The 22,806-nt window shown below is 44.1% G+C and overlaps 1 pseudogene; it reads left to right on the top strand.

Annotated features, from left to right (window-relative positions):
* Nucleotides 1-8,889: 8,889 nt before the first annotated feature.
* On the top strand, nucleotides 8,890-8,999 carry LOC141130789 (U2 spliceosomal RNA; annotated as a pseudogene).
* The last annotated feature ends 13,807 nt before the right edge of the window (nucleotides 9,000-22,806 follow it).

A 22,806-nucleotide genomic window follows, 5' to 3' on the forward strand; every position in this document is an offset into this window, starting at 1 on the left:
GAAGTGCGCGACACATGCAGATCTGAAATCAATATGCTTCGAACTGATTTACACCAGCTAACTACCAAAGTCACATCTTTGGAGGAAGAGGCATGTGACACAAAGCTTGAAATATCGCAAATACATGATTGCCTAACTTCCCAAGCCTCAGCTCTCAGAGACTTCCAACGCCACCTTGAAGTCCTTGATAACAGAGGCAGGCGCAACAACATTAGGGTTCGTGGCCTCCCAGAAGCTACTCAAGATGAGGATTTGCATGTAACGCTGCAAGCTATCTTCAATAACATACTGGGTCGCCCGGAAAACCAGCGAGTTAAAATGGACCGTGCCCACCGTGCACTCCGCCCAAGAGGACCGGGACCCAGACCACGCGATGTAATTTGCAGAGTTCATAACTTTGCCCTGAAGGAGGACATAATGAGGAAAGCACGTAATATGCATACCATTGATTTTAATGGCGCTTCCATGCTTTTCCCAGACCTGTCCTGGATCACCCTCCAGCAACGGCGCTCCCTGCAACCGCTCCTCACCTCCCTGAAGGAACATGACTTTCGTTACCATTGGGGCTTTCCTTTCAGTCTCACAGCTAAGAAAGACGGGAGGTCCAACACACTACGGTATCCCGAAGACCTCCATTCTTTCTGCAGAGAGTTGGATATCCCGGTTCCGCCTACCCCTGGATGGGACCCCCTCCCCGCCCCTCCGCCTCGCCTGGAACCTTGGATCCAGGTGAATGGGAGAAAATGCCCGAGACCGCATCTTGCCGGACCTCCTTCGTCCTCCTACCAGAGATAACGCTTCACTTTTCTGAGACACCTAACTACATTGCTGTGCTACTATTTGGGTCTCTTTTTTCTAACCACTTTTTTATTTTTCTTGAGCTTAAGGACTTACCCTGTTGGTTCCCTTGCTTAAATAATGGCTAAGTTATATCTACCAAGCATCCAGATTCATGGTTCTGATATGTAACCTGTTAAGACTACAACTAACCGATAGTATTTAACGCTTTCAAATAGTAGAAGGTACACCCCGTCCCCTCCCTACCCCTACCCACCTAATCCTCCCCCCCACCCTCCCCCTTCCACTCCCCACTATTCCCCTATCCTTCATGTACCAAGGTAAAGTATTATACCTAGAAGAACATCCTCGCCCCTCCTGGGCTCCTTTAACGGGGCACCAGGACGGATGACATGCTTCTATTTTTGATGTCAGACTGTTCAACTATGGTTATCTATTGAGCAAATTTTCATATCAGTTCCCTCTATATATGAGGTCCTAGTTCCGGTTAAAGGATATATTAGTTATCATTTGATAAAAGCATGTTTCTTTTCTGATTTATATTGCTATGCTGCAAATTTAGTTAAGCGCAGGCAGGCCTGGGAGAGGGTCACACCCATCCTGGGCCTATCCTATCCTCCCCCTGGTGATCTCCGAATGGCTTCCTATTCAACCCCCTTTGGTGGTTATTTGTTTCCCTCCTCTATAGTGGGGAGCCCTTTGGAGATCCCCAACCCATCACCTTTGTCAGGTGGGTTAAATAGTGTATGGTTACCATCTAATTTTGTACTAATTTTTTTTTTTTTTCATTTATCTCTCCCCTCTTTTTTCTATTGCTGGAATTTTTCCCCCTCTCTCTCTCTTTCACTACCGTCCCATGGACATTTCCTGCCTCTGGAGCCCGGACTCCATCTACAGATTTGGGAATCCTGGATATGTACCTACTTGGCGGACTCAACTGCCCCACTTCCTAAATATCAAGATCTCGTTCAACTGGCTGGGTAAGCTATTGCCTCTCCCCCCTACCCATCCACCATGATTGACATACTATCTTTAAATGTGAAAGGCCTCCACTCCAACACCAAACGTAGCTTAGCACTGCGGGGATTTAAAGGGTCCAAGGCAGATATAATTTTTATTCAGGAGACACATCTCACTAAAACTGACAACATGGCATTTGCATCCAAACATTATCCCCAAATACACCTAGCTTCTAACCCACGTAAACGAGCTGGGGTGGCAATTCTTTTCAAACAAGGCTCACCTTTCCAGTTACAATCCTTATTCTCTGACCCTTTAGGGCACTATCTTATTCTACGAGGTACATGGAAAGGTGCCAATCTGACTCTGTGCAACATTTACACCCCGAACACTAACCAAAATTCCTTTTTATCCAAAGTATACAAATGTCTATTTGCATCTCTCCATCAATATCTAGTCATCAGAGGGGACTTCGGTCTAACCTATTCCACATGCCTGGATAGACACTCCCTAGGGCAAGGACAGGCCCCTAAAGCCTTCGATAGAAAATCCACTTTTTTCCGCCAACTAACTAGGAAATATGCCTTGTTTGATACCTGGCGAACCATTTATCCGTCAGCTAAACAATTCACCTTCTACTCCCACCCGCATATATCCCATTCACGGCTAGACTACTTTTTCCGACCCTGAGATGCTTGTACAGGCTCAGACATTCAGGCTATCTCATGGTTGGACCATGCCCCGATCAAACTATCTCTTACACTCTCCCCGGGAACTTTCTGCACTTGTCATTGGTGCTTGAATGACTTTTTGCTCAAACATGGCCCCTCCAAGGTGGAACTGGAACAAACCCTGAAGCTATATTTTGCAGAAAATCACTCTTCTTAGGTTTCCACTTCCTCCCTGTGGGAGGGCCATAAAGCGGTCTTTAGAGGCCAATGCATCTCACTCTCTACTGCGCTTAAAAGAAATGCTAATGCAACTCGCCGGGCTCTATTAGATAAGCTTAAGCTTCTAGAAGCACAATTGCTTTCCTCCCCGTCCCTACACGTCCTTAGAGAACTTATAAGTGTCAGGGCTGGACTAAAAGATGTCAATCTGGGTAAGATTGAAAAAGCGCTACTACGACTATGACACACCTACTACGACAAGGCTAATAAACCACACACGCTACTAGCGAGACAACTACGAGAATGCGCGGCGACCGCCTCAACTTCTCATCTTAAGGATGAGAGAGGCATTCTTCAATCCCACCCCACCAAAATTGCCCAGATCTTCCATGACTACTACTCCGCGCTGTATAATGATCCGACTGTTCCACATGATCCTTCCCCACCTGACCTATCCCAAACGATTCACTCCTACCTAGTGGACTGTGACCTACCCCGGCTTTCCCCTTCTGCCCTCGCAACCCTAAACGCATCCATTACAGAGGAGGAAGTCACTGACACGATTAAAACCTTGCTGAATAATAAAGCCCCGGGACCCGATGGACTACCGTACCACTACTACAAAACCTTTTTACCGCACCTACTCCCCCATATGACAACCCTGTTTGATTCGTTCCTGTCTGATAGGCCTGTTCCGAGAGATATGCAAACCTCCTATCTCAAGCTGATCCCCAAACCAGGGAAAGACCACACTCTCCCATCCAATTACAGACCTATAGCACTCCTCAACACAGATTTGAAAATTTTCACGAAGCTATTGGCAAATAGACGAAACAATTTTATGCCGTCGTTGATACATAAGGACCAGGTGGGATTTATCCCTCTTTGTCAATCAGGGGACAACACTCGAAGGGTCATTGACCTTGTGGAGGTTGCCAACAGGAACAAATTAGAGGCATTGTTGCTCAGTCTTGATGCGGAAAAAGCTTTCGATAGGCTGAGCTGGCCCTTCCTGTTCGCAACCCTCCGCAGAGCCGGAATTTAAGGCCCCTTTTTCAGAGCCATTTCCCACTTATACTCATCCCCCTCGGCATTAGTCCGCACTCAATTCGCTTCATCCTCTACTTTTCCAATATCAAATGGGACCCGACAAGGATGCCCACTATCCCCTCTCCTTTACACCTTGTATATTGAACCACTAGCAGCCCATATAAGGGAGAATCCAAATATTCATGGCATCCCAGTTTGTATCAGAGACTTTAAAATATCCTTATACGCTGACGACGTCCTCCTCACCCTGACACAACCTCGTGTTTCTCTTCCGAACCTACATTTAGAGCTGGATCGATATAGTGCCCTTTTAGGGTATAAAATTAATAACTCTAAAACTGAAGCCCTCCACCTTAATATACCCCCTCAGACATTAACGATTCTCTCGCAAACATTTAACTATTTCTGGAAAACCTCCTCCTTAAAATACCTTGGGGTCCACCTCACTCCCACATATGATACTCTCTATAAGGCCAACTTTCCCCAGTTACACACTTCTATTAGAGCCTCATTGGCCAAATGGAAGTCTCTGAAGTTGTCTCTTCTCGGTCGTCTAGCGATCTGGAAGATGACAATTTTACCCCAGCTCTTATACCTTTTTGAGACGCTCCCTATACCTATACCATCCCCGCATCTCAAGAGGCTCCAGGGTGACCTGATAAACTTCTTTTGGAATTATAAGAGGCACCGGATTGCTAAATCGGTTTTGTACACTCCCCGCAGTCAAGGTGGCCTGGCATTTCCTAACATAGCCAAATATTATCTTGCTACCCAGCTACGCCCTGTAGCCTCTTGGTGCACTCTTCATGCTTTTAACCGTTGGACGCAGATTGAGAAGCTGTGGTTGGCCCCTGTCCACCCGAACTCCATGTTGTGGAGTTCTGATGTGCCTACCGATAGCTTACCTTTATTGGGGCCAATGTCTCTATTACGCCTGCTGTGGCGACGAGCCAAATCGACACTTACCACCTCTGCCTCACCAGTTACGTCCTTTTTATTTACACCTAATATCTCCGACAGTCTGACCTCACAGATGTCACACTTCTGGATGGAGAAGGCCCTATTCCGATATGGCCAGTTGATCGACCCTAGAACCCGATTGTTGAGATCTTTCCAGGATCTGCAAAACGCCTTTGATATCCCCAAACAGGCCTTTTTTAGTTACCTGCAAATACGACATTATGCTCAATCCCTGGTACCCAATCTTCAATTTTCCCCTCTAACTGAACTTGAAAAACTGTGCTTAGAGGGCTCGTCCCCTAAGGGGATGATCTCGCACACCTATCAACTCTTAACTTGGGATTTCTCGCCAACGGGACCTCGTCATACTTACATGGACAAGTGGGAGCAGGCCCTGGGTGTAGACCTTCCTTTACTTACATGGCAGCTCATATGATCTCAGGCCTCTAAGAGCTCTGTTTGCACACTCTATAAGGAGAATCAGTATAAGATTCTGTTTCATTGGTATCAAACCCCGGACCTGCTCCACTCCATATATCCATCGACTGACTCTCGCTGTTGGTGTTGCTGTAAAGATAGGGGGACGCTATTCCATATCTACTGGACCTGCCCTTTGATTACTCCCTATTGGCAAATGGTACATTCCCTGCTCCAGTCCGTCTTTGATGCTGAAGTGACCCGAAGACCTTTTTATTGGGTCTTCCACTGATCTTTCTCTCTAAATTGTCCAAAAAACTTCTATCACACATATTAACTGCCGCACGATGTTTGGTGGCCTTAAAATGGAAACAGAGAGAACCACCCTCTTTATCCAAGCTACACTCCAGGATCAGAGATGTCAAGAGAATGGAATATCTGACAGCCTCCATGAACGATACTCTTGAGAAACATAATCGCATATGGGAATTGTGGGTCTTCTTTGAAAACCCCATAACCTAATGTTCCTCACCCTTTGATGTACCTGTATGGCTCCCTTTTCTCTTTCAGGAAACTCCGGGCTCCAGAGGCGGACAGCTACTCTTCCCTCCTCCTCATCCTCTACCACTCTTCTTCTCTCTTTACTTTCTCTATTCTACCCCTCCCCTTTTTTCTTGTTCATTTATTCTCTGATTAATTGCACAAGGTATAAATGATGTACCATCTAAATAATAATCCGATGATGCTACTTCCTGATGATTGTTCAACTAGAGGGTTTATCTCTCTGTGCATGTATATACTCCTCTGCTGAATGTTTACCAGAAGTACTTATAATGCCACAAAGTCACACTTCCTTGTAACTTTTGTTGTAATTTCTTTTTTTTCTTTGGAAAATCAATAAAAATTGTCAATTTTCAAAAAAAAAAAAAAGTACCTTCAACACTGGAATGTCCACAACTACCTAACCTAAATAGTAAGACAAACCATAGTTTGCAGACATGTTTTGTTCTGTCCTATTTGCGACTTCTTCATCTGTTTGTTCAAGAGAGGCCTCTCCTAAACATTAACATTAATAATTTCATTATCCTACATTAGGTCACAAGACAATAAAATAGTATTTTTATAACAGCTTACCTGTAAAATCCTTTTCTTCGAGTACATCACGGGACACAGCGCCACAGTATTTACTGATGGGTTATATAGGCACCACTAGGTGATGGACACTGGCACACCCTAGACAGGAAGTTTTTCCCCCTATATAACCCCTCCCCTTACGAGGAGTACCTCAGTTTTGTAGCAAAGCAATATATGTATATTAGAAGAGGGGAGGGACCTCTGTGTCCCGGGATGTACTCGAAGAAAAGGATTTTATAGGCAAGCTGTTATAAAAAATCCTATTTTCTTTTTCGTACATCACGGGACACAGAGCCTCGGTAATTACTGTATGGGATGTCCCACAGCAATGCTATCTGAGGGGAGGGAGACACAACAAAAGTAGGGTGCAATCAGACCTGAGGACCTTGTACCGCTGCCTGCAGCACACTGCGCCCAAAGGCGATATCCTCATGTCTTCTCACATCCACCTGATAGAATCTGGTGAATGTATGGACTGAAGCATGAATGAAGTATGATGATGAATGTATGTACTCAAGGCCAGCTTCATCTCTAACCTCATTTGCAGAAAAGCAAGGATTATCCCTATGACATACTTTCTGGGATGCCAACCCCTGGATTCACACCAGGAGACATATGCCTTCCAGATTCTATAATAAATGACTCTGGAAGCTGGCTTCCTTGCATTAATCAAGGTAGAAATTACTGGGCCTGAAAGCCCACGACTCTTCAGCATGTGGGTTTCAATAGCCAAACCATTAAATTTAGCATTTGTAAGGTAGGCTGGAACACTGGTCCCTGCGATAGCAGGTCTGGATGTGGTGCCTACCGCCATCTTCACTATTTCTGCATACCAAGATCTTCTGGGCCACGCTGGGGCAACTAGAAGCACCAACTTCTTTTCCTGCTTGATCCTGCGAAGAAGTCGTGGTAGCAGCAGAATAGGAGGGAATGCATAAATCAGTGAGAACTGATGCCACGGAGTCACCAACGCATTTGTCCCGCATGCAAGTGGATCCCTTGTTCTTGACACAAAGTTGTCGATCTTGTTGTTGAACCTGGACGCAAACAGATCTACATCCGGGATCCCCCATCTTTGGCATATAGCCAGGAAGATGTCGGGGTTGAAAAGACCATTCCCTTGGGAACAACTGCTGGCGACTTAAGTAGTCCGCCTGCCAGTTCTCTACCCGTGGAATGAAGATTGACGATATGCATGGCACATGCTTTTCTGCCCAGATTAGGATCTGGTTTACCTCTGTCTGGGCTGCACGACTCCTGGTGCCCCCTTGGCAATTGATATAAGCCACTGCTGTGGCATTGTTGGATTGAATCCTGACAGGACAACCCTGCAACCTGAATGTCCAGGCCTTTAGGGCTAGGTACGCCGCACAAATCTCTAGAATGTTGATGGGTAAGGTCTTCTCGGTATTGGACCATTTCCCTTGGACAGTTGTCCCTTCCAGAACTGCTCCCCAACCTGAAAGGCTGACATCTGTTTTTACCACCTTCCAGGTAACTGGTAAAAAGGATTTACTTTCTGCAGATTCTCGGATACCAACCACCAACTGAGGCTCTGACGCACTATTGGTGACAAGTGCATCGGAAAATCTAGCGCCTGGACTTCCTTGTTCCAGGCAGACAGGATACTGTTTTGCAGCAGTCTCAATTGAAACTGAGCATAGGGAATCGCTTCCAATGAAGCCACCATGTTTCCCAACAACCTCATACAAAAGGCGAATAGAAGGACCCTTCTTTGCCCTGACTACCTGAACCAGCTCCTTTATGGCACCGAATTTTGCCTGGGGTAAAAACACCCTCTTCTGGGTTGTATCTATGACCAGACCCAAGTACTCTAGTCTTCTTACTGGTTTTAAAGAAGACTTCTCTAGGTTGAGGACCCAACCTAGGTATTCCAGGTAGTTGACTGTGGTGACCAAGCTTTGGTCTAAGCAAGCTACCGACCTGTCTATTAAGAGCAGGTCATCTAGGTACGCTGTTATACCCTGGGCCCTTAATCTGGCCAGAGGAGGAGCCAGGACCTTTGTGAACACCCGAGGTGCAGTAGCTAGACTGAAAGGCAGAGCTACCAACTGAAAATGACTATTTTCCACTTCGAAACGCAGATATTTCTGATGGGCGGGGAAAATAGGTACAAGCAGGTATGGATCCTTGATGTCTATTGATGCCAGAAGTTCTCCTCCCTTTAGGATGGAGACTACTGATCGGATTGATTCCATGCAAAAAGGTTGAATTTTTAGGAACCGGTTTATATCTTTGAGATCTAGGATGGGTCTGACATCTCCATTTGGCTTTGAAAGAGAGACTTCTTTTTCTCTGGGTCTTTGGGAACATTTGATCTGAGACAGGAATTCTCGAAACTCTGTAACCTAGAATTATTGTGGAGACGCATCTATCCTGAAAATCCCCCTGCCAGACCCTTGAGAACTGTAGCAGTCTTCCCTCCACTCGAACGAGCGGGGGCGCCCCTTCATAAAGAGGCTTTAGCATTCTGTCTTGTAGATTTCCTCCCCCAGGACTTCTTTTGTCCCTGGGGTTGACTCTGAGTTTTACCTCTTGAACCTGACGGTGGAGGCCGTCGCGACTGCCTGGAGGCTGATGCCCCTGGCACTGGAAAAAGAGGCCATTTAAATGAGGGACATTTACTCCTTTTCTTAACTGGCAAAAGGGTACTTTTACCATCGCTTCTCGGCCTTTTGGCTAAGATCAAGTGTAGTATCTGTTCTTATCAGTTGCCAGAGGAGGTGCTATGCTACTCCCAAGTGTGGGGAGGGCAGATGCAAATCCAATGGTGTCATTGCACCTGGAAGGGCGGTTTTGGTAGACTCGTGTCTGGGTGCCCTAAGAGACATCAGTCAGGGTCGAGTCTGAGCCGTCAGGGTGCTCCTGGTGAGGATGGGTGCTGCATTGGGTCTAGCCAGAGGGTCGGGTCCCAGGCCTTCTGGCCCAGATTGGGGTAGTTCTAGCTCCGGTCAGTTTTTCTGGAGAGAACACTGGATCCCCTTTCCCACCGGTGTAGCGGTTAGTATTTCCCTAATTTAATTAGGTAGGAGTGATGGGAACAACGGTTGAGCCTGATGGTAAGGGCTCTCCCTAAGCTCTCAGAACTTCATGCCTTTCTGCCTGGGGTGGGGGCTGCACTGGTCTGGGTTGTTGGTCAGGGTGGGGACGAAAAGCCTGTGGTGAATGTGCCCCTGAAGTGGTAGTTCAGGGGTGCCGTACAATCACTGTGAGTGAGGGTCACTTTGATTTATGGCACCATAGTCACTTCAACATACACACGTTTTTCACACATGCCTATAGGGCCGAGCCCTTTGGCTAGGACTGGGGGAAATTTTTATTCCTGGCCGAATGGCCTGGCCATTGTATTGCACAATGGTCACACTTCCACTTCTCTTACTACCTTCTCCCCACTTTCCTATTTTGAACCCCGTGTTTGTCACTTTTTTGTATTATTTTGTTTGGTGTGTACATGTTTTGGCATTGTGTGTTTAGTAAGGTGTGGGTCCTCGGGCCTACCCTGAAAGTCTTGGGAGGGGGGGACATAGGCCTTTTGGCTTGGTTCGCCCTCTCTCATGGGGTCTCCCTTCGGGGGAGTCCCACCGAGTACGTGGGTGGGTCTGTTTCGGCAGACCTTCTAGAGAAAGGGCTCTGTCTGGTTTCGGCCAGATGGACCTAGTGAAGTACCTCAGTCCCCGTCAGGAGCCTAAAGCCCCGGGGGATCAGGGTAAGGTCCTTCCTAGGGAGGACTAGTGTAACACCCGTTGCACATTTTGTGTTTCACTCTTTATGTGTGTGCACTTTTTTTGGCACTGGGTGGAGTTTTGGGTGTGTTTCACACGCCACAGGCTTTTCAAAAAAAAATAAAAATTTCCCCTCCCTTTTTTCCCCTCCCCTTTTGCCCATAGTGCCAAGCACAAATGCAGAGGTACTACCAGAATGCACCCACTGCTGAGCAAAATAGTCCAGCTACTGCCACTGCTATCAAGGATTCCACCATGAAATCAAAATAGAAATGCCCACATAGCGTGAATCAGTAAAACACTTTTATTAAAAGTAAAATGTAAGACTACTCACATATGAATCATAAAAACAGTGCTGTACATGAAGGTCATTCCCAAGAGATGTAACAAGTGCTTCCAGGTATTACAAAAATTTCGAACAGGCAATAGCGACGTCATCTCTTTCTAACGCATTTCATCATAACTGATGTAATTAACGAGCCGCGAGTCACCAAGCCAAGTATAAATCTATTCAGCAGGAAAAATTACACCCTAATTGTCAATAAATCAATTTTCAATATGTCCCACAAAGATGACTACCAAGTCTTGTTCCTTATCAAAGATTGTCGAACGGCCAGAAAATATCACGGTCTCATTTTCGTTTTAAAAATGGCCGACCGGTCTGTATCCAAAATTCGTTTTAGTTTTAAAAATGGCCAATTGGCATCCAAGGCTCAATGTATGTCTTGGCCCCCTGATTGGGAAAGACCCATCTCAGTGTATAGAGCAATTGGACTGCCACACAGCAAAAACATGATGCAGGAATCTAATGAATTGGAAAACCAGACACGATAGAAGCGTCATACAATAGTAAAACATTTTTTTGCAATGAATCACTATGGCCCTGTCCACACAATGTGTTTAGCAACATTTTCATAACATATAGTGGTGTGCATTTTGAAAAAATAACGTTAACAGTTTGCAGGACCGATGTACTTGCAATATAAAACAAAAAAGGAATCAGTTGCTATAGAAAAGGAAAGTATTTACTACTGCAGTGTACAAATGCGAGTGATCTCTGTCCCAGTAGTGGTGGAACTTCAAAATAAAAACACATACATTTATAAGCAGCAGAACAACCGCCCATATGAAAAAGGTCTAAAAGAGCAATACAAAATAACTTTTCTACTACTGTTTGAGGAATAAGGTTGCCAATTCTAGGACAGTCATATGAGAAGCATGAAGCCTACCATCTAATATCTGTGCTTTCATACTTAGACCAACATTAGTAAATAACTAGAGTATTACATATTTATAAAACAAGCACATTATTTGATATTCTTTGGTACATGGAAAGCATATATTATGATGCGTACACAAAGGTGTATCCTCCACGTGTGCAATGTGGGTCACACAAGGGGATGGGGCCCAATGTACTCTCACACACTACACAACATGTCTGCGGGGATTAACTAAGTATTTTCTGACTTCTGAGTCTGAGCTGCAGCAGTTTAAAGAAGTTATGTGACTATGTATGATGGGGAGCGGGTGCTGACTTAATGCTGGGTGCTGGGAGGATGCCAGCACCACACGAGACAGAAGTGACAGAGGCACAAGTAGTCAAGAAGGGAGTGTGCTGCTAAAGAAGCAGTGCTACTAACACTGCCAAAAATACCATTTGCAAATGTCATCTGCCAGCCTGCATGTACATCACTCACCCAAAATATGGCAGAGAAAAAGGTTAGCAGAGAGCACTGACTGAGGTTACAAGAAAATAATGTCGTAAGTACCATGACTTCTCATGACACCTGCGAGTGCATCCAACACCGATTCCATTTGGGGGTTCCTGGAGATTAGCTGCGAGAGAAAGCCCCATTGAAAGCAATAAAGGATGCCATTGCTTGCAGCCATTTGTGGTCACTCATGTGTAACCACTCATGCAGCAATCACATGTGAGTGATCAGCCTAGATGCAGGTAATCTTTTAAACAGGTTTAACCATATTGTAAAGCCTCTCCCCATCCTGGTAATTTTTTAATGGTGCTAGTTGTAGGGTTGTCATTTCTGCCCACTCTGCCAGCTCCGTCACTGTACATGTGGTTGCACCAGCTCCATCCATCTCAATATAGGGGAATGGGGGGTACATTTTAGTATCTTCACCCCCTCATTCTGTGCACTGTGCTGTACATTCTCTGTTCCACACCTTCACATTATGTGCACTGTGCTGTACATTCCATATTCCACACATTCATACATTGTGCTGTACATTCCCTATTCCACACCTCCTCATTCTGTACACTGCACTGTATATTTTCTATTCCACATCACCTCATTCTGTACACTGTGCTGTACAGTCCCTTTTCCACACCTCCACATTTTGTGCACTGTGCTGTACATTCCCTATTCCACACCTTCACATTATGTATGCTGTGCTATACATTCCCTTTTACACACCTCCACATTCTGTACACTGCCCTGTGCATTCCTTATTCCACATCACCTCATTCTGTACGTTGCTCTTTACAGTCCTTATTCCACACCTTCATATTATTTATTGTGGCAGGAAGAGGCCATGCCACTATGCATTCCTCCCAACTTTTTGAGATGGGAACGATGGACATCTATTAGCAAAAGTATGTAGGCATAGGATACACCCCCTGCCATGTCCCTTTAAAGGATTAAAGGAGAATTATACAAAAAAAAAGATTGGTTAAACCAACAAGTGCTTCTTTTTTACCACTACTATTCCTTTATACTGGCTTTTGAAATTTACAAATGCAGCAATTTAGAACTTGGATGAAAGGTTTACCTCTGGGAAACACTTTTTGAAAGATAAAAAGTGCATTTTATATACAACTATATAGATCAGACCAAAATGAGGGACAAATAAGGAAGAAAGAGAGATAGAGGGACATTCTTCCGAATCAGGGACAGTCCCTCGAAATCAGGGACAGTTGGGAGGTATGCACTATGTGATAAGGCAGTCTTGGCAGGTTTTAGAGAAAACAGACCCACTAATGGCACAGGGGTGTGCTGCTCTTTTAGCAGTGTAGCCCGGAGCTGGCAATTGTGCCTGCAATTCAGGGACATTATGCAGCGTGCTAAATCGTAAGAAAACCCATCCATACAACGGTTACATTTCCGGCACATGCCAGAAACGTGACACTCCCATTGGTTGTGCTCTCAACCAAACTGTCAAACCATCCAATGGCTGGTGTCTTAACTGATCACATGTGCTGCATCATGGCAGGTGTAGATTAAACAGAGGCCAAGATGGCAGCTTCCTTGGCTGAAAACGACAGGTGGGTTTACTTCCACTTTAATGTGAAGCTGTCCCCCTCCCTCCCTGTTGGCTTGGACTCCATATGTCATTTCCATATGCCATATGTCATTTCCTGACAGAAAATATAGCACAGCAAAGCATCTTGGGATGTGTAGTGCAGAGTGCTGGGGTTTCAATTCCAGTAGGATTGGCCTGAACTACAACCACCAAATTGCACAGGAGGAAAGAACAGACTGCTGGGGGAGAATATAAAAAGGCTGGCTTAGGCCCAGACCGCTCTCTTTGGATGTCGGCCTGGATCTGCCAGCAGGAGCTCTGCACCAGTGTGAGCTGTGGCCGAGTCACGGTCTGCATAAAAAGGAGCCGTACAGCTGCAACCAGAGGGACATATGTGGACAGCATCACTTCCTAGTGGCAGCGGTCTGGAGGTTGATCCAGAACCTTCATCGTTACCTGCACTTCAGACATGGGTAGGCTGTGGTGCAGTGTGATCAGAGGATCGGACGCCATCCCTTGAGCCAGGTCCCAGAGAGAGAGCCTGAAATCATCATCATCATCTGCATTGTTGCCAGCAACTTCTGTGCTGATTGGTGAGTGGGCACCTGCCCATTTTAATCCATAGACACTGCAAAGAAACATCATTTCCTTCGCCCATATTTCTGACACTTGTAATCCCACAGGAAGCAAGCTCTTTATCATCAATAGACACTTTCCCGTCCTGGACAGCACACTGCAGACATGCATCTCTTGTCTCCCTTACAATCTCTGTCATCTGTGACCCTATTGGATACAATACTATTGAAATAACATACATGGTGACCATGTCCTTGTAGGTTATACAAGAAAAGTTTGCAATTACAAAGAGTTGATTACACAACAGCTAAATTTGCTCTGTTCCACAACTAAAGAATTATTTCCTACATCATACTTGAGTGCTAGCTGAAGATTTGCCGGATTCCAAGGCGTGATCATTAACTCCTTTTTGTTCTTTCCTCATCTTCCTAAGAGATTAAGATTATTTAGCACTAGGGGTCTGCTCACATTTCTCTGGAACTCTGTTTAAAGGATCCAGTCAACCTTAATACAACAGTTTGCTGAATGTTTGTCAGTAATTGATGTTCAGTGCCTGTGGGCTGAGGAGATAGAGGGGAGTGGTCTAACATAGTTCTTTTAAGTGTCAGTCCCCTGCTTCTCTGCTGCCTGTTCACATAGGCCTCAAGGATTTAAAGGGATTGCATTTGCCCAGTGTTTCTTTGCATCTATTTTGTATTACTAAGTAGAAAACTTTAGATCACACAATCACATTGCATACTAGTGATGTATTATTTCTAACAAGTTGCCTTTATGACGTACAGACTTATGTTATGCTTTTCTACGTGCCACTTTTGCCTCAGTAAATCATTTCACCTGTAGTGTGTAATTTCATTATTTTTAGTGACAATTGGTAAAAATGGCTGAACCCAGGGTGTCAGAGGTATCGGAGGACTTGCAGAGTTGGGGCAACCAGTGGGGTACAGATTCTACCAACGGCCCTCACGAGGGTAGCGCTACAGCGGTATCAGAATTCGAGGTCAGTGCTCCACCCCCCCAAAGGGGTTAGTGATTGTAAGGGAGACAAGAGATGCACGTGTGCTGTCCAGGACAGGACAGGCAAAGAAGATGAGAGACAGGGTCTCACCCAGGGGTCAGAGGTGCCCCAAGCCAGAGGCCTGAGTCTGAGAGAAAAAAGCTGAGAGAAAGGGTCTTACCCGAGGGTCAGAGGTGCCACAAACCAGAGGCCTCAGTCAGAGAGAAAGTCTATGACAGACAGAACAGCTGGGAGCTGTAAACGAAAGACACAGAGCTGGAAGAGGTACAGCATTTGTGTACTACCAATGTGCACAGGTGCTAGACATTCTAGAAGACCAAGGCATGAGGCCCGTGATACAGAGCTGATAAAGAGAGCCAGAAGGCTTGAATATTGTTTTGTCATATTGATGGTGAGAACCCACTGCATGGGACGATATGTGTTTGTTTCTAAACTTTTTGCTTTCTTTTAAATAAAAGAGTGTGCAGGAAAAGCCCTGAAATGTACTTCTGGCGTGGAGTAAACTCACTGTATAAACACATCTACCTTGAGAGCTAACAGCCCCATGTCACAGTATGCTGTGCTGTACATTTCCTTTTACACACCTCCACATTCTGTACACTGCGCTGTACATTCCCTATTCCACATCATCGTTTTCTGGATACTGTACTGCACATTTTTCAATCTGCGCCAACCCATTCTGTTCACTATACTGTACATTTCCTACTCAACACTGCCTCATTCTATACTATGCAAGTTGTCTCATGCTCTGTTTAACAACACCCTTCAAGTCACATCCAATAATCAGCCCAATGAAAACCATGCCCCTCTTTTGCTGCAGCATGCTGCATTTTCCTTTTCTCGAGGAAGGGAATCCAAATTATGATCTTGCACACAGGCCTACAACATTCAGGAAATGCCCCTGTGTATATATTGATAATTACTTACCAGCTTTCATTCAAGCTGAATTTCAAAGAAAGAAATACGATCTGAGTAATTTTGTAACTAAAAGCCTAAGGATTTAAATAGACCATAAGCAACAAAAAAGTAGCCCTAAATCAAAATTATTAATGATGCAGTGATACACCTATACAATTAATAAAAACAAAAAAGTGACAAAAAATGTATAAAGTGCAAATGTGACAACATGAAGTTAGTCCATAAGAATCAATCAGCAAAGGTTCCAAAAATGTGTGTATGCAATAAATTTCAAAAACTGAATCCACGTTCCATTTCTCATATGAGTGTCCCCACAATTCCAATTTCTTGTGCATCCACCACAGAGTGACACCATATAGATACCCTCTTACCAGATCCAGTGGACCATCAGATAAATGGTCAAACATGCTTATTAAATCCCTTGGATGAGCCTGAGGACAATTCCAGACACCAGGCATGTGTCCCGTCAGGAATACTCCATCAGCATAGAGGATATGGTGGAAGATAGAAAATATGCGCCCATAGTGTAATCCAAAAAATTATTTATTTTAAAGCATGATAGAAAGCAACACAATACTTGCAAAAGGATTCACTTCAAAGTACAAATAAAGATGGGCAAAAAAGCCTAAAAATTGCATAAATGCAGTAAAAAAAACCCACCATAATCCTTTTTTCCAGAGCAACAAGCTGTATGGCTGTACCGGACTCCACACGCCGGTCAGCGAGTGTGCATGATGATGTAGCGTGGTAGCCATGCCCAACGCATTTTTTAAGAGAGATGACATTGTTGGGGACTGGCTAAGCCCAATGTGCTTCGTCAGAGAGATGGCATCTTCAGGAGGCCTGGCTTAGTTTGGCCGGCTTCTATTGGACGGACCGACATACAAATGGGCCGAATGTCAGCCTTTTTTTTTTTTTTAACCGGCCATTGTCTCCCGACATTTGGACCGTGTGTACCCGGCTTTAGACCGCTTTCAGACTGGTGGAGTCTGCCAGCGGATCCGCTCGCTGAGCAGGGGATCTCTCCGCTGATCCCCACAGAGCAGACGAATGACTGGTCTGTGTCCCCTCTGCTGATGCAGAGTGGACACGGACACAGGCTGCTGTTCTGAATGGGGCTTTCGGATGGAAATGGCCAGGCGGTCCGTCATCCTATCCGTCAGGCGGATGGGGAATAGATCCCCATCTGTCTGTTTTTAGAGGACAGGATTGGATCCATAGAGAGCAATGGATAGTCAATCTGTCCGTCAGTGTGAAAGGGGACTTACTTTTTTTTAATTCAAAAACTTAAAAAGAAAAGTTATGTGTTCACTTTTAGAAATTTTGTAGATTCCTATTAGTCTGTCTAGTGATATAAAGTGTCAGGTTTCATAGACATTCCTTGCTCAGTCCTAGACAGACATAGACATTTTTTTACCTTACCTCCTCTGTGATGAAAAAAAAAAAAGGACCGTATATTGGATGGAGACTGTTTCCTATATTTGTATTATGCTTATTTTTTACATACTTTATGTAATGTCTTTAGACATACGTGAACTAATCAATCTCAGCAGTACAAACTCCCACCATCTGCTGCCAGACCAGGATTCTCCCAGATGGCTGTGCAAGTACATTTGGATAAATGTGTCTTTGCAATGGAATAATATAAACTAGAAGAAAAATCACAAATATTTACGACTGTATCTGAATACATTATTTAGGGAAATTTGTCGAAATAAATATGGGGAGGGGAGGTATTTGGTGATCTCTCCTTCAAATATGAGGTCCCTGACAGTCATACCGATCTAACCGCTTCAGTACCTTCTGAGTTACTTATCTGGAACATGAAGGCAGATCAGACATTCAAATTTGACTCTGCTTTTCTGATCTACATGAATGTTATTGGCCAGTCTATGAAAGTATTGAAGCAAGAGTCCACCAGGAAAGTAGCACGTGTGGAAGGCAGTCTCCATATTTCTCTCCGTACAGGTTTCCTTCAAGGGATTAAACTGTATCTCCTGTATAGTGCAAAGGAATTCTCACTAAAATGTTGTAATGTAATACATGTGACATGTAATATAAATAATTACAGCTAAGCACTAAGAACTAAATGGTAGTAAGTCTCATAATTGTCTGGAACACCCATGATTCAGCAGTTCTATAAGTAGGATAGGTGTTACCTGTCAACTTCCAGTGATTGCCATGTCCTGTTTCTGTCCAGCTATGCTCCTCGAATTAGGACACTCTCAGAGATTGTCTATACACTTGCTCAGTGGTGGTTAATTATTTACTTGTCTGTGTAAGCACATCATTGCTACTTTGCATCCCTGTGGTGGCACATCAGTGAAGAACTTGTTTGCATCCCTTAAATAATTGATCGTTCTCTGTCTCTTTTTAGGATACCTCTGTTCTTACTGAGCACATAGGTGTCTATCTGCAGAGCTGCAATGGAATGTTTCATTTGTATTTTATTTGTCAACAGCTCCGGCTGTTCAAGCAATAGCAAAGAAATCTGGTCATAATATTTTAACAAGAGTCAAAATGAACTACGCATGGAGAATCTGATCTTTCAGGTTATGAGGCCTTCTGGTTATCCGTTTTCATTTGAACTGCAAAACCTGTGCCCACTTATATATGTTGTAAAATTATTTAAAGTGTACAAAAAATATAAACTCCAGCCTAACCATTAGTCTTGCACAGCTGTACAGGCTCCTTTCCGATACAGATAAAGCTTACTCTGTATTCACTGCACACTGAAAGCATGTCACAGTGTATATTAGAAGCTGCAGCAGGTCCAACAGAGCCTACCTTATTTCCTAGATGGAGGCCATCCAGCATCATTTAGTTCTTTCCTCCCCAACAGAACTGTCCCTGGCCAGCCCACTTCATTCATTGGATTTCAGTTCTTTTAGTCATGAAGTCTCAGCATTACATGAGGATGTTATCCAGGGGAGTCTGCCTAGGGAAACCCAATCCATCAGACTGATGTCTTTTTAAAGGTATACTAAGGCATAGTGCTGTGATGCTTTCAGGGAGCTATACAATACCCTGTGGGCCCCTCCCACCAGCCATGATGTGCCTGTGTTGCATAGAGCAGCACATAGACCCAGTGATGATGTCACGGGGTCTAAAATAATGCATGCAATGGAAACAGAAAGGTTTTATTTTTAAAAAAATCATTAGCAGGGAGGGAGGAACCATGGAACGAGAAATAAACAGATTTCCGTTCTAATCACTGTCTGCATGGGTATGATCATGAAGATTGTGAATAGGGATGGGCGAACGGTTCGGCCCGAGCATAAGTTTGGGCCGAACTTTGGTTGTTCGGATGTTTTGCGAACACCGAACAATATGCGATTTTTCGGGGCAAATTCGAAAGCCGCTGGAACACCGTTAAAGTCTATGGAACATGAAAAATCAAAAGTGTTCATTTTAAAGGCTTATATGCAAGTTATTGTCATAAAAAGTGTTTGGGGACCTGGGTCCTGCCCCAGGAGACATGTATCAATGAAAACATTTTTTTTTTAAAACTGACGTTTTTTCGGGAGCAGTGATTTTTTTAATGTTTAAAGTGAAACAATAAAAATGAAATATTCCTTTAAATATCGTGCCTGGGGGGTGTCTATAGTATGCTTGTAAAGTGATGCATTTTTCCCGTGTTTAGAACGGTACCACAGCAAAATGACATTTCTAAAGGAAAAATTGCCATTTAAAACTGATCACGGCTGTAATGAATTGTCGGGTCTCGGCAATATAGATAAAAATCATTGAAAAAAACAGCATGGGACCCCCCCCCAGTCCATTCCAGGCCCTTTGGGTCTGATATGAATATTATGGGGAACTCCAAACCAAAATGAAAAAAATTGCGTGGGGGTCCCCCTCAAAATCCATACCAGACCCTTATGATGCCAAGGGGACTTCCCTATGACTTTCCCGTGGTGTCAGAGGGGGCAGGGTCACCTCAGTTATATAAGAACTGTCACAAGTACAGAAGTGTCACACTGCAGGAGCTTCCCACTGAGGCGGATCGTCCGAAAGACAAAGTGGGGAAGAAGAAGCCGGAGGAAGATGGAGAAGACCGGAGGAAGAAGCAGAGGAAGATGGAGGAAGAAGCGGGGGAAGAAGAAGATGGAGAAAGAAGGAGAAAACCCAAAGGAAGACCAGAAGAAGGTGGAGGAAGAAGTGGGGGAAAGAAGAAGACATTATTGACGGAATTGTCAAAAACCGGCCATTGTCTTTTTTACCATTTTGACACTTTTTTTGTGAAATGGTAGGGGTACATCGTACCCCATTACCAATTCACACAGGGGGGGAGGCCGGGATCTGGGGGTCCCCTTGTTAAAAGGGGCTTCCAGATTCCGATAAGCCCCCGCCCACTTAACCCCACAACCACCGGGCAAGCGCTGTGGGGATGAGGCCTTTGTCCCCATCCACATGGGCACAAGGTGCTTTGGGGGGCTACCCCAAAGCACCCTCCCCATGTTGAGGGCATGTGGCCTGGTACGGTTCAGGAGGGGAGGGCACTCTCTCGTCCTCCCCTCTTTTTCTGTGGCCTGCCAGGTTGCATGCTCGGATAAGGGTCTGGTATGGATTTTGAGGGGGAACCCTACGCCATTTTTAAAAAAATTTTGGTGCAGGGTTCCCCTTAAAATCCATACCAGACCCGAAGGGTTCTAAACACGGGAAAAATGCGCCAATTTACAGGCATACTATAGACACCCCCCAGGCACGATATTTAAAGGAATATTTCATTTTTATTGTTTCACTTTAAGCATTAAAAAAAATCACTGCTTCCAAAAAAAGTCAGTTTAAAAAAAAAATGTTTTGCATTGATACATGTCCCCTGGGGCAGGACCCAGGTCCCCAAACACTTTTTATGACAATAACTTGCATATAAGCCTTTAAAATTAGCACTTTTGATTATTCATGTTCGTGTCCCATAGACTTTACTTCCTCTTTAAGGTGCTTATAATTCTTGTTGTGAAGATATAATGTATTAAACTTGTAAGGGTAATGATATAATTAGACAAGAATTAAGTTATAGGGATCCTGCCCTAAATAGGAGTGTCCAAAGCCTATATTTAGTGGTACAGCTAGGTTGTAGTCAGCTTGAGCTTGGATTGTTATAATTCTGCTTTCCTTGGGTTTCCCCTGAGCTTAGATTATTGTTTACATCTGCCTGTTCAGGAAAGTGTTCCTAGAATTGTTGAGCAAGAAAACACAATATTACTGAGTGATTAATATGTATGTCTCCCTGGTTAACTACTAGGATGTTTATTGCCATAGGAGAAGGATAAAAATATTTTTGGTAACTTTCTAGAAAGGTCCTTGCCTCCTGAGCTTTTGCCAGGAGAGGAGACTGAGTTGGGGGTTGTTGTCTCCAAAGCCTGCTGCCTGAGGAAGGCCTTTGCTTGAAGAGAGGTCTGGCCCTGAGGCCTGGAGATTTTCCTACCTTGCAGAAGCATCTGAGGAAGAGGTGTCCTGCTAAATAGTGTCCTGGAAAACTGTTTACAAGCTGTTCGTGGCAGGAATTGGGGTTCTTCTTGGGAGTCTTGACTACTTACTCCAGAAAGTCTTTTTATTGTTTGAAACTGCCCAACGGAACTGAAGAGTACGGATTGCCAGTCTCAGCTGGTTCGTAGCCTGTATTGACTGTTGCTAGCGATGATGCTTGGGGCTGCATTGTTTTGTCGCTTATTGGGTAACCTTCTCTTCTTAAAGTGAACCTTCACTTAAAAGTGAAAGTACTGCTAATGCACCTCCCCTCAACAGATTTGTATGTTTGCTATTTTTTTTGGGAGCAGGTTTTTCTGACAGGTACCTGCTCCCACTTCTGCAATTCTCGTTTAGGCAATAATTATGTAAGCTTGTTGAAGAACTGGCCAAAGTGAAGAGAGCACTGGACTCCTGGGCTGGTGAATGTCTGTTGTAGTTGCTGACTTTTAATGTGGCAGTATTTGTAGCTGTTGACTTTTAATTTTTTTTTTTAATTATTGGAGTTCATCTTTAAATTTACTGAACATATTATACACTTAAAGTCAATTTAGAATCAAGAAATGATTTTTTTTACATTTTTTAAATAATTCTACAAAAACAATCATGAGATTAAATACAGTTGCAGCCCCTTGCAATGTTGCACATAAAATCCTGCATGCATTTCACACATAAACACATTAAAAAAAGAAAACACTAGAACATTTTATGACATTCCAGAAAATAGATCCCAGTAGTAAAACAAGCTATCCCAAACGGTCCCCCTAAAAACTTAGATAGGAACTTTCCCCAACAAAATTGTGAACTCTCCAAAGGCACCTTCTTGCCTCAAGCTCCTCAGTGCTAGGCAGGTCACACCTATGATCTTCTGGGAAGTTTTTATCACCCTCTGCCAGGATTTCATGTCCTGAGATGTACACATACACTGCCACAAAGTGACATGGCAAGTCAAAATACTCTCCATGGCACATCTATAAAGACTTGTTTAGAAAACCCAGCTCTTTTCAGTTTCCTTAAGAAATATAACCTGCTGCTGAGCTTTACCAGCCAAGGGGGATATATGATCCAACCACAATAAATCTCCTGTAATCATTGCTCCCAGCAATTGAAACCCATGCACCTGCTGTACCTCCACTCCATCTATAAAAACAGGATCGTAGGAATCACCCCTCTTCTCCTATAATCTATTATCAATTCTTCAGTCCTACTCGCATTGAGATCTACATTATTTTCCTTACACCAGTCTAACACAGTCTAACAACCCCTCTATCTTTGCCCAGCATCAGCAACCTCATCATTATCCATTATGCTACCAATAATAGTGGTGTAATCCATGTTTATATCCAAGTTTCCCTCATATTGGGAGTTACAGTCATAAGTATACAAAGGAAACAAAAACACTTAACACATTACCCTGAGATACACCTGTACTGAGGAACAGTGTTGAAGAACATTGCCCATTATGCATTTTTTTTTTTCAGCCTACAAAGAATCAAACATTTTGCCCTGAGGTTTGAGATGCTAGCCCACCAAGATACCTGGGGGTCCCCAACCACCATCCAGGGGTAAGGGAAAGCTAAAAGATCTTTTACATATGTTTATATTTAAGTTTCAT

This window comes from Aquarana catesbeiana, linkage group LG02 (assembly GCF_042186555.1).
Source record: "Aquarana catesbeiana isolate 2022-GZ linkage group LG02, ASM4218655v1, whole genome shotgun sequence".
In the NCBI taxonomy this organism is placed as follows: Eukaryota; Metazoa; Chordata; class Amphibia; order Anura; family Ranidae; genus Aquarana; species Aquarana catesbeiana.